Here is an 11114-nt window from a genome sequence, read left to right as displayed (position 1 = left end):
CATCCTGTGAGTCTGTCTGACGCGAAGAACAAGGATCGGATCCAACAAACTTTGGGTCCGATCTGGTATTTGGCGCTAGGACTGAACTGGCTACCTGTTCTGCAGCACAAGCAAGCGATTTGGTGATTGGTGTTGCGGCTGTTTGCAACAGCCGTGTCATCTGAGCGGTAAACACTTGGGAAATGCATTCTGTAACAGTTTGAACAATATGTTGCATAGCCTTTGTCATCGCTTTTTCCACTGCTGACTCAATGAGTTTAGACAAGTTGTTTTCATTTAAAGTCGACTGCCTCGCAGTGACGCCAGCGTATCCAAAAGCTCTGTCCTTGACGACTGCAATAGCCTCTTGCCGCGAACATCTTCGCCTGTCAATTACCTCGAGTACCTGCATTTCATTAGCTTTTGCCGAGCAGTTTGCATAGTCAGCCGCATGGTTTCCTCCACACAGGCAGCATGTTTCGGTTTCAGCTGTGCACTCATTAGGGGAATGATCCTCACCACAGACGCGACAGCGTGCATTTGATTTGCAGCCTCCTGCACTATGGCCGAAACGCCAACAGTTCCGACACTGTAGTGGCCGGGAAGGGAGAGGATCCACTCTAAAATTAAGTGGCCACACTTTTAGTTCAGATGGGCAGGACATGCCAGCAAACGTAGCTATAACCGATTCAGTGGCAACTTTTTCCCCGTTTACGAGTCGGTTGCATCGGTATACGGCTATGACACCAGCATCAGACAACTTCTCCAGAGTCTCAGTTGGGCTCAATCGAGAGTCTACGCCCCGGAAAATGCCTTTAGTGCATGCTAGATGGGGAGGAATGAACGCACTCACCGGCACAGATGCAAAAATCTTACTCTTTAGGAGGTCTGCAACACAGGTCGGATCTGATGACCTACAAACTATCCCACCTCTTCCAAATTGTCGGACATCGCTTATCATTTGGAAGTGACGCGTCATGGCTTGGAGATCGGCCTGGACAGCCTGTGGGCTGTTCAGCCGGATGGTGGTGATGCGGAAGCAGCTCACGTGCGCATCCTGAAGATGATACCAGACGTTCCCACATCTGGGGATTTGCCACGAAACAGTGAAGCGGTAGAACAGTAAGATGCTAGGGAGTTTTTCTTAGTAAAATATTCATTTATCTTTTCTTTTGTACTTGTTCTACGTTTTTTTTTGTCTACTTATTCTTGACCCACCTTCCATAGTCGTGTTCTTGCCATTTTGTAAGGACATTATCATCACCGTCGTCATTCAGCTTATTGAGTTAGTGCGGCAAAAATCCCCCCATTCGCACGATACGTCATGTGCCTAATATAGTGTACTAGAATATTCTATATTCTGTAGTCTATCTCAGTTGTTCCTTGCAGCATTGTGGAAGCTACATGACATTTTAGTCAATCGAAAGGCCGAAGGGCACACGGCAGAGAGCAAACGCGCGTTCTGCGCCGTGCTCCCTGAAGGGCTGCAGAATTAAAATCACCAAAGATATAGAGCAAACGCGACTTATTCCGTCGCGCGAAAGGCCGTGTGGGGACGGGAGGGAGGGGAGGCGACGTTTAGCTGCGACACCAAATGCGTAATTATAAAAAACGTTGCGAGGCGAGAAGGTGGTAAAGACTTCCGACGTTGCTCGACAAGTGTCCTGGGGCGGTATTCTGTAAGAGTCCAATTAGTGGACTGTTCATTTCGGCTGTCGCTGATTGGCTGCTGCTTGACGTGCAGGAAGGTGCCAGCCAGTCTCCTTCCTGCACGTCAAGCAGCAGCCAATCAGCGACAGCCGAAATGGACAGTCCACTAAGTAGACTCTTACAGAATACCGCCCCTGTTCTGATCTCGTCGAAAACCTCCGAGCCGCCCCCAGAGGCACCGCCAACAGTCACCAACGCCGCGCGCGTTCGGTGCGCACGCGGGCAAAACGCCGACGGCGTCGACAACAGTTCTGCGCGTTCCTGGTGTTGCTGCATGTCCAAGTTTTTACAGCTGATAAAACTACTTTCCTTACTCCGTATAGCTCTCTGCTAATTTGCTATCGCAATTGATGCTCCGCCTTTAGGGTGAAACTGCGACATTTTTTTTTTAGATGAGATGTTTGCTTTGGTGCTGCTATAGGACTACAGAGCTATAAGAGCCAAGCCGTAAAATTGGTTTTATTTTCAGTAAGCAGATGGCGCCACAGCATCAGCATTTTTTATGCGTTGATGATGCGGTACTCCATAAAGGGCTATTTGGTCATAACATCATTAATTTATTGCTCCACTCTAGCGGGATCGAATCCCGGCCGCGGCGGCCGCATTCCAATGGAGGCGAAATGCAAAAACGCCCGTGTGCTTGCGTTGTAGTGCACGTTAAAGAACCCCAGGTGGTCAAAATTAATCCGGAGCCCTCCACTACGACGTGTCTCATAATCAGAACTGCTTTGGCACGTAAAATCCCAGAAAGAAGTCTAGTATGGTACGTGACGGTGGCAAGCAAAAGCCGAATAGACGCCGATCATACGACGTGGCATGTATACGGGCGTTCGCCATTACTTCTGGCTAAGGAGGCTGCCAGGAACTGATGAAGCGGGGCCCCGCTGACGCATTTAAGTAAACGCAGCTTATGGTAACGCCACCAAAACATTTGTTGCGACAATCCACCAACCGTGGAGGACAAAAGCAGACGCTGCAGACGTTGAGCCGACGACACGGCGCGGATGAACTTTTTTTTAGGGGCGAAGCTCCTTAGGGTGTGGGTCTGTCCCTCCTCTGTAGTAGTAGTAGTAGTAGTAGTCGTAGTAGGTAGCCACGTCTACTTTTATGAGAAAAAAAAAGTTGTCGCAGTTTCACCTGAAAGGCGAAGCATCAATTGCGATAGCAAATTTGTAGAGAGCTATACGGAGTAAATGATATTAGCTTTATCAGCTGTATAAACTTGGACATGCAGCAGCACCGGCAACACGCAGAACTGTTGTCGACGCCGTCGGCGTTTTGCCCGCGTTCGCTCAAAATACGTGCGGCGTTGGTGACTGTTGCCGGAGCCTCTGATATAAATAGGCACTTGGTGCCGCAGCTAAACGTCGCCTCCCTTTCCTCCCGGGTGTTCCTCCCTTTCCTCCCGGGTGTTCGGCCTTTCTGTTGACTAAAATGCCTTGTAGCTTCCACAATGGTACAGGGAACAACTATGATAGACTACAGAATATAGCTAGTACACTATATTAGGCACACGACGTATCGTGCGAATGGGTAGATTTTTGCCGCGCTAACTCAATAAGCTGAATGACGACGACGATGATAATGCCCTTACAAAATGGCAAAAACACGACTATGGAAGGTGGGCCAAGAATAAGTAGACAAAAAACGCAGAACAAGTACAAAAGAAAAACTCCCTGGCCTCTTTCTGTTCTACCGCTTCATTGTTTCGTGGCAAATCTCCAGATGTGGGCGCGTCTGGTATCATCATCAGCATGCGCACGTGAGCTGCTTTCGCATCACCACCAGTCTGGTTTGGCAGCCATGCCAAGGCCAATTCACATAGGTCGCGAAGCTTCGGGCAATGCCTCGCTTCGGGCGAAAAGCGGTTCAGAACCTATTGCCAGCGACATCAACAAGGGGAGTTATGGGAGTAGCGCGACTAGGGGAGGAGGGAAAAAAAAAACACTGATAAAAAAAAAACACAATTTTTTGTGAAGGGCGAAGCAATTTTTTATACTGTTCAAACGACATTGATGTCCCAATCAATTCTGATTAGGCGCAATGTGTAAAGAAATTATGACAGTGCTTTTTTTATACCTTTTTCTCAGCGCTCTCTGAAGAAGGGGAGCATGTCGTAATCATACCATGCAGCCCTTATAGTGCACGGAAAGGCGCGCTCGTAAAGTTCGTCTGCTACGACACGCCTCCTCGCATGCTTTGGTGTTTCGCTCCTGCATGCGTTCTCTGAATTATTGTGGCGCCAATTTACTTTTATTGCGATAGCAATTATATGGACACTCAAAAGCAGATTTCTGCCGTCGGCGTCGCCGTCGCCGTCGGCGTCGCCGTCGCCGTCGCCGTCGCCGTCGCCGTGAGGTTCCGTATGACGTCATTTGGAGATGAAATCGTCGCCGCGCGCCGAACGCTGTATGTGCGAGTGAAAGGGCGCGAGGGGCGCGTCTTTCACGGGGAGTGAACGCACGGCGGAGAACAAACGCGCGTTCGGCGCCGTGCTCGCTTAAGGGCTGCAGAAGTAGGCGTCTCTTTTCTCCTTTACAATCACCATATATGTAGAGCAAACGCGCCTTCTTCGGACGCGCGAGAGGCCGTGGGGGAGGGGGAGGGAAGGGAGGCGACGTTTAGCTGCGGCACCAAGTGCCTATTTATATCAGAGGCTCCAGCAACAGTCACCAACGCCGCACGCATTTTGAGCTAACGCGGGCAAAACGCCGATGGCGTCGACAACAGTTCTGCGTGTTGTTGCTACCAAAGCCGCTCACCTTACTTCGTATGACATTGCTGTGTTGCTATCGCATTCATTGCTTCGCCCTTAGGGCGAAACTGTGACATTTTTTGCTGAGCGTGGTGTTGCGAGGTGCGTTTCATCGTGGATGAAAGTGCTGAACACTCTGTCCAACGGGCACGGCGTCCTACGGGACGATGCCACCAACAGTTCACGCCGAACGTTTTCCTCGGTACCCGCGGATACCCGCGGAAACGATGTGCCGTGCAAGGATGCAACAGCAACGACCGTACGGCAGGCGTTTCACTACACCGGTTTCCTCTCTATTCCATAAGGTGAGGCAAAACTCTATTACTATTAATGCCTTCCTGTAGGGTTGTGTGGAGGGATGTCGTGGTGCTTTGAAAAATCTATGCGAAACTTCTGCTACTTTACAATTAGCGCTACGTTGTGGCCTTAGTTTAGGCACGGAGCTTTTGGTGTCAACTTCCCCAACGCTTCACCACCTATTCAAATAGCGTAAATATTGTGCTTCAGTCAATTAAAATTCGCACCGCTTTAGTTCTATATAAAAACAACGCTCCAAATCGTTATTACTGTGCTTAGATGCACAACTAGGCCGGTATTTTGTAGCGATGCCTTTCATGTAATAATGCCTTTTTGCGCTTATCGCGCTTTGTCAGTGGTCGGAGCGACGCTCCGCTCGCGTTATCAACGGGATCAGCCGGAACAGACTGAGCGGTGGATGATAAGACTAGAGTAGAATAAGTAATAATGCCTCGCTACAAAATCGCGGCCCTAATCTCTCACATGCAGTACTTCTATGTTTTCACTTTGTGCTACAGCCACATCTTTCCTGCCATGTGTTCATTTGCTGTCATCACCCTGCTTTGCGTTGATCTAGCTTTCTCTCTTTTTTTTTCTTCCTTATTCGCCAGGACATTAGCCTAAATAATGCTACATGCTACTTTGAATTTGCAGGCGTGAATTCTGGGTGAAATTTTGTAGGAACCGATGCCTACTAGATAAGACGCCGGCCGGGACAACTACGGTCGAGAGTAGTGTGCTCGCTGCACTTTCATGAATCAGCATTCCTGCGGCCCGGTTTACTTCGTCACGACGCAGAGCCTACAATATCTCCTGTTATCAGTAAGCAAATCGCCAAGCCGTCTTTCGCGCGACAATAGGCATGCCTGTACTACGGTGGCTAGACCCATCTAGCCACCGTACCTGTACTATAGTCGTTCGTAAAACAGTGCTTATCTTTAATAGAACAAGGGGAATACATCGACAGAATTGATCGAATGCATTCCTTGGTATAAAATCAACGTATATTTACTACATCTTTATGGCAGGCACCGGATCTGACACCCATGACGACAGGTGTGGTGACGTTGGTCAGAATCATCTCCAGCCTTCCAAAATTGAAGGTGACTTTCATTTTAACTTTACACGTAGTTGCATATGGCATAAATAAATTGTCCACATTACGTTAGCAGAGTCCAACTTGTCAGGCCGCGTGAGCTCGTTCATCTCAGATGGTGTCTCGCCAATGGGCTGCCAACCAACCACCGTGAAGAAATCACCTAGTGTAGGAGGTAATTCCTTGCCTATTTATGTTAAGGACAGATATAAGTAGCGAAGACAGGACTGTTCCCTTAGTACCCGAAAAAACTGAAGGGTGGAGCACAGTAAGGGACCACTGTGATCACACGTACGCCTGTCCTCCACTTGGACGTGCAGCCTCTCCGCAGGAAGTCCCACGTAATTCCTGGCGTAATGTGCTCTCTGTGCCACTCTCATCACTTCTTTTCTCTTTTGTTATCTCTCCAGGTTGGACAAGCTAAAATGCCCCATATTTTCTCCCTCCTCCGCAGAACAAGAGGATTACATGCAGTTGGAGGGGGCCGTTCCTGCACAAGAGGCCAGAGGTGACGCGGCTCCCCAGGTTCCGTCGGTTGCACATACTTCTCGAAAATGCTCTGTCACTGGCACAGCTGCTGAGGCTTTCCGCAAATGTAAGTATATTTACATCGTGTAAAATCATATTGGGCGCCAACGCGCCCCTTAAATTTTACAAAAGTGGAAGGTAAAAACAAAAGTGGAAATTTTCTTACGAATGACAGCACCCAGTTAGGATTACAAGACATCTGTTGTTGCGGTTGCCTGCTATATATCGGCTGTTTGTCTTGAGCTCCCTTAATTATTATACTGGTAAAGTATTACAAAAATGCTAATAAAATCTATACCGCTGAACATGAAGTCGCTAACGATATGAAAGCAATTGAAAGTCATCCAGAAAAACAATTCTTTCGCAGATTTATGTAAGGCTAAAGATGTAAAAACAGAAAAGATATTTCTGTTATGCTTTTTGTGCTCGCCACAGAGGGCGGGCATTAAAATAAGGTCATGTTTCACTGCTTTGTTAAATATTTCTCTATCTTCAAACAATAACTTTTATTTGGTCTCACTGCGCTGAGCACTGATTCATACAACATGAAGTGTGCAGCAGACAGGTCTGCTTACGTGCCAAGAATGACTTGCCAAGCGGGCCCCCTGTCCTCAAATACGCAGAAACATTCGCACAAGTTCATTCAACGATGTAAAAGTCAGCCGGGGCTGCGGTAATCAACATTCCTTAGCGTTACACAAATAGCCCTCGTAAAAAGCTAAATACACTCTGGTCATGCGTGCGTACTGGCGAGAAGCGTGATCTGGCAGAGAGAACTACCACATAAAGCAGGTCTCACAATCGTCTTCCTTCCATCTCGGACGTTGACATTCATCACGATTTGTCTTCTGATGCAGTTAATAAAATATATATTTTTCATGTAACTCACCTTATCTGTTTGCTCTGCATTGACGTTCGTATGCACGAAAAGCTGAAGTATAACATACTAAGGTTCTTTTTTTACGGAGGTGTAAGACAAGCCTACTGTAATTGCCGCCAGCTGTTCCTTTTTCCACAGAGCAATTGTTCATAGTAGCATATCAGAAACAGCATGTGCCTTGCGTTTTGCATCGTCTCTTTAGGATAGATTTAAGTATTTGCCTCAAAGCTCAGAACTATGTAAAAATTAGCCAATATAACATGCTCATCTTAACGGTTTCTAATATACATTGAATATCTATGAAGCAAACTTTTTGAAAAACCCACATCTTTCCACACCCACAGCGCCCTGTACCAGTGAGTCCGAGGCTCGAAGAAAAACCAAGGAGCTCAAGAAAAAACTGCGGAAACAGCGGGATTTCAACCGGAGGCTGCAAAGAAGACTGCAGAGGAAGCGTCAAGCCTTAACGATTGAAGAAATCGTCCGGAGCGTCCGCTTACACGTGTCTCCACCTGTTGCTGCACTCCTGGAGGCTCAGCTGAGGATGAAGAATGTGAGCCGGTTCGGTCGCCGATGGTCAAGCCAGAACAAATCCTTTGCCTTAGGGCTCTACTTTCATAGTCCTAAGGGTTATAGGTATTGCAGCTGGTGACTTCTCAGGCTGCCATCAGTGCGATCCTTGCAGTTATGGCTTCAGCGTGTGCCACTAAGGGTTGGGTCTTCCCCGGAAATCTTCGACCGTGTAAAGAGACGAGCGGCTACCTTTTCCGTGAGTGACAGAGTCTGTTGCATTGTTTTCGATGAAATGCATATTAAAAAGAACTTTCATACAACCCCTCGCATGACAGGTTTGAAGGTCTGGAAGAATATAACGGTTTTCAAGGCAATAACCTCTGCAACAAGGCTCTTGTCTTCATGGCAAAAGGTATCCGAACGCCATGGAAACAACCTCTTGGTTATTTTTTTGCCTATCGAGGAACACCCGCAAGCATTTTGAAAGACCTGCTTTTGCAATGCTGCAAGTCCCTTGTGGACGCTGGCTTGCAACCAGTAGCGGTAGTCTGTGACCAGGGAAGCCAGAACGTGTCCCTTTTTGCAAGCCTAGTCACCACCGAAGAGCCGTACACAGACATAGACGGAAGGAGGCTGTTTTTTCTTTTAGATGCTCCGCACTTACCTAAATGCCTCCGAAACATGCTATTTAAGTATGATTTCAGAATAGGTGATCACCTTGTGAAGAGCAGTTACATTAGGCAGGCGTATGAAAAGGACCGCACGCATGAGATTCGTTCGATACCAAGGCTGAACGACATACATTTTAACCTAACCTTTGCATCAAAGATGTCTGTAAAATTGGCTGCACACGTTTTCAGCAACCACTGTGCTGCTGCAATGTACACCTTGGTCACTTTTCAGCAGATGTCCGCTGAAGCAATTCATACTGCACGATTTGTAGAAAGGATAGATCGTTTGTTTGACTGCCTGAACAGTTCACAGAGAGCGGCAAAGACACCTTATGCATCTGCGATGTGCAATGGCTCTGTCCATAGAGAGTTTCTGACGGAATGCATTGCAGTATTTGAAAACATGCGAGTAGTGGGTTGTCCGAGGCAGCCGCCTTGTATACGCGGGTTTTGTTTAACCATGCGGTCTCTTTTGATGCTCTATGATAATCTCACAATGAATTATGGATTTTCTTATGTTCTCGCCAGGCGATTAAACCAGGACGCACTTGAAAACAGCTTTTCGACGATAAGGTCCAAATCAGGTGCGAACACCCAACACTACAGCTCGTCAGTTTCAGGCCGCTTTCAGGCATCTTTTGATCAATAACCTGTTCAAGTTGTCTGAAAACTGCGCCGAGGACATGACAACGGTCTTGGAAACTCTTCCTGTTGGCATTTCGGCACTGTTTCCGGCTCTTGGTATCGGAAGCACAGTCTCGCTTAGCATGACAGATGATTCTTTCTCGGACGAACTTTCCGACATACAGCAAAATAACCTAGTATATTTTGCCGGCTGGTTAGCGGAGAAAATTTTTGCGGTCCCATTCGTGCGTCGGAACAACACAGAAATGTAGCCTGAAGGTAGAATATGCGTCATTTAGTGAGGCCAACCAAGCGCTACTATATTTGAGCGTAAAAGGTACTGCGGAATCTGACTTTGGAAGTCTCTCAGTTCCTTCCCCTCCATTCGTGTCTTTTGTTGAAGGCTCATGTTGAAGGCTGTCGTGGCCTCATGCAATTATAGCTCGCCAGGTAGCATTCTTTTGTAGCATTTGGGCGCAGTAAGGCTTGCACTGTTTCGTGCGGTACTACTTGCAATAAACATTCGCAGATGCACCAGTAGCGATCTCCTCTTGTGAAAAAGAAGACATTTTAATTAATGTGTAGGTGGAGTTCCCCAGTAGTAAAGGCATGGCAGTTCCTTCCTCTTCGTTTCTGTCCTGCCTTCCCATTTTACCATGGTCTTTATTTAGGTTACAAATTTCAACTCGGCCTCGGTTTATAGATTAGTGGCAAGGCGTGACGTGATGTTGCCGTGACCGCCACTTAGCATCGGCGGACTAAGTGAAACCTCCGGCTGCTACATTATGAAACACGATTTCCAGTTCACTCGGCTCATTGTACATTTGATGTAGTTATCACTTTTTTGCAAAGCACTTTTGGATTTTCGTTATGGAAGCCGGCGGATATCAAAACTTCTACGGGAGTGAGTCTATACACCTCTCTCTGCAGAATATAGTCTTTTTTTTCTGGTACACGCTCCTTATTTTAGATTCCCATCAGGACATGTTTCATTTGATGATTGATTGACTGATTGGCGACTGACTAAGTGTCGGTAATTCTGTCGCCCTCTTTTTTTATAAAGGCATATAAGTATCAGTAATCAGACAAAAAACGGCGTAACTTGCTAATAGCAACCACTCGGCTGCTTATTTCGTCGGGACTCTTGTTCTTCCGCCTTAATTATCGGTGTGTACCAGCCTTCTTGTCATTTCCCATTACAACATCTTTAGATTAAACTGTATGCACATTGGATAGGCAAATATGTGCTGGCGCGTTCGCGTGCTTCTTTTCCTGCGATCCGGAAACAAAGGCGGAATATTGAGTAATGCTTTTAAGGTGTTGAAAACACATTGCATTGTTTTGAAACCCTGTAACCATACTAACAGAAATAATGTCCACACTGGATGTCAATTGAACTCGTTCTAACCTGTATACCTGCCGATCAAAAATTTTAGAAGGGTATATTACCAGCAGATGGACAAGCGGAAGGTCGATTTTTATTTTTGAGACATGGACCCTGGTGTGTGTATATTTCGGTTAAGTTAATTTTCGAGGCATTTTCTCTTGTTTTGAAGCAGTTGTTAAATGAGACGTTGATTGTGCATGTTGCTATATGTTATGGGCAAGTCTAATTTATCAGCGCGTGATGTACGTAGTGCAGACGCACTTTTTCTACTTACTGCCACAGTCGGTGCTGTCTGTACAGTGTATTAAAATTGTGTTATGAATTTCAGTGAATAAAATTGAAATGTCATAATCTTGCGCATGAATGCGCGTCATTTTTGCTTCTTAGAATTCAAGCCCACAAGCCACACAAGCAATGTACACCTTAAGACATCTGCGTATCTGCGAAACATAAACAGCGCTACAAATATTAGGTACGCTGCTGAGGCTAAGGATGAAATCTCCTAGTAAAACCAAGGCGAATTAAATGGCAGTATGCCTAAACACCACTGTCTAGTCATGAGTCTATATTAATTTAGTCATTAGAGATGGAAAGCTGACATTGACTTGAATCGGACTCAAGGTGCGGACTCACCAAGGACTTGCGCCGGTTGGCAATCGGCGCGATTCCTTGGT

The 11114-nt window shown here is 46.7% G+C and overlaps 1 pseudogene; it reads left to right on the top strand.

Moving 5' to 3' along the window:
• Positions 1 to 8439: 8439 nt before the first annotated feature.
• LOC119433640 (uncharacterized) lies at positions 8440 to 9467 on the top strand (annotated as a pseudogene).
• Positions 9468 to 11114: the final 1647 nt, after the last annotated feature.

The sequence above is a fragment of the Dermacentor silvarum genome, chromosome 11 (assembly GCF_013339745.2).
Source record: "Dermacentor silvarum isolate Dsil-2018 chromosome 11, BIME_Dsil_1.4, whole genome shotgun sequence".
Classification (NCBI taxonomy): Eukaryota; Metazoa; Arthropoda; class Arachnida; order Ixodida; family Ixodidae; genus Dermacentor; species Dermacentor silvarum.
The sequence above is the reverse complement of the archived record's forward strand: the minus strand, read 5'-3'. Positions and strand labels throughout refer to the sequence as shown.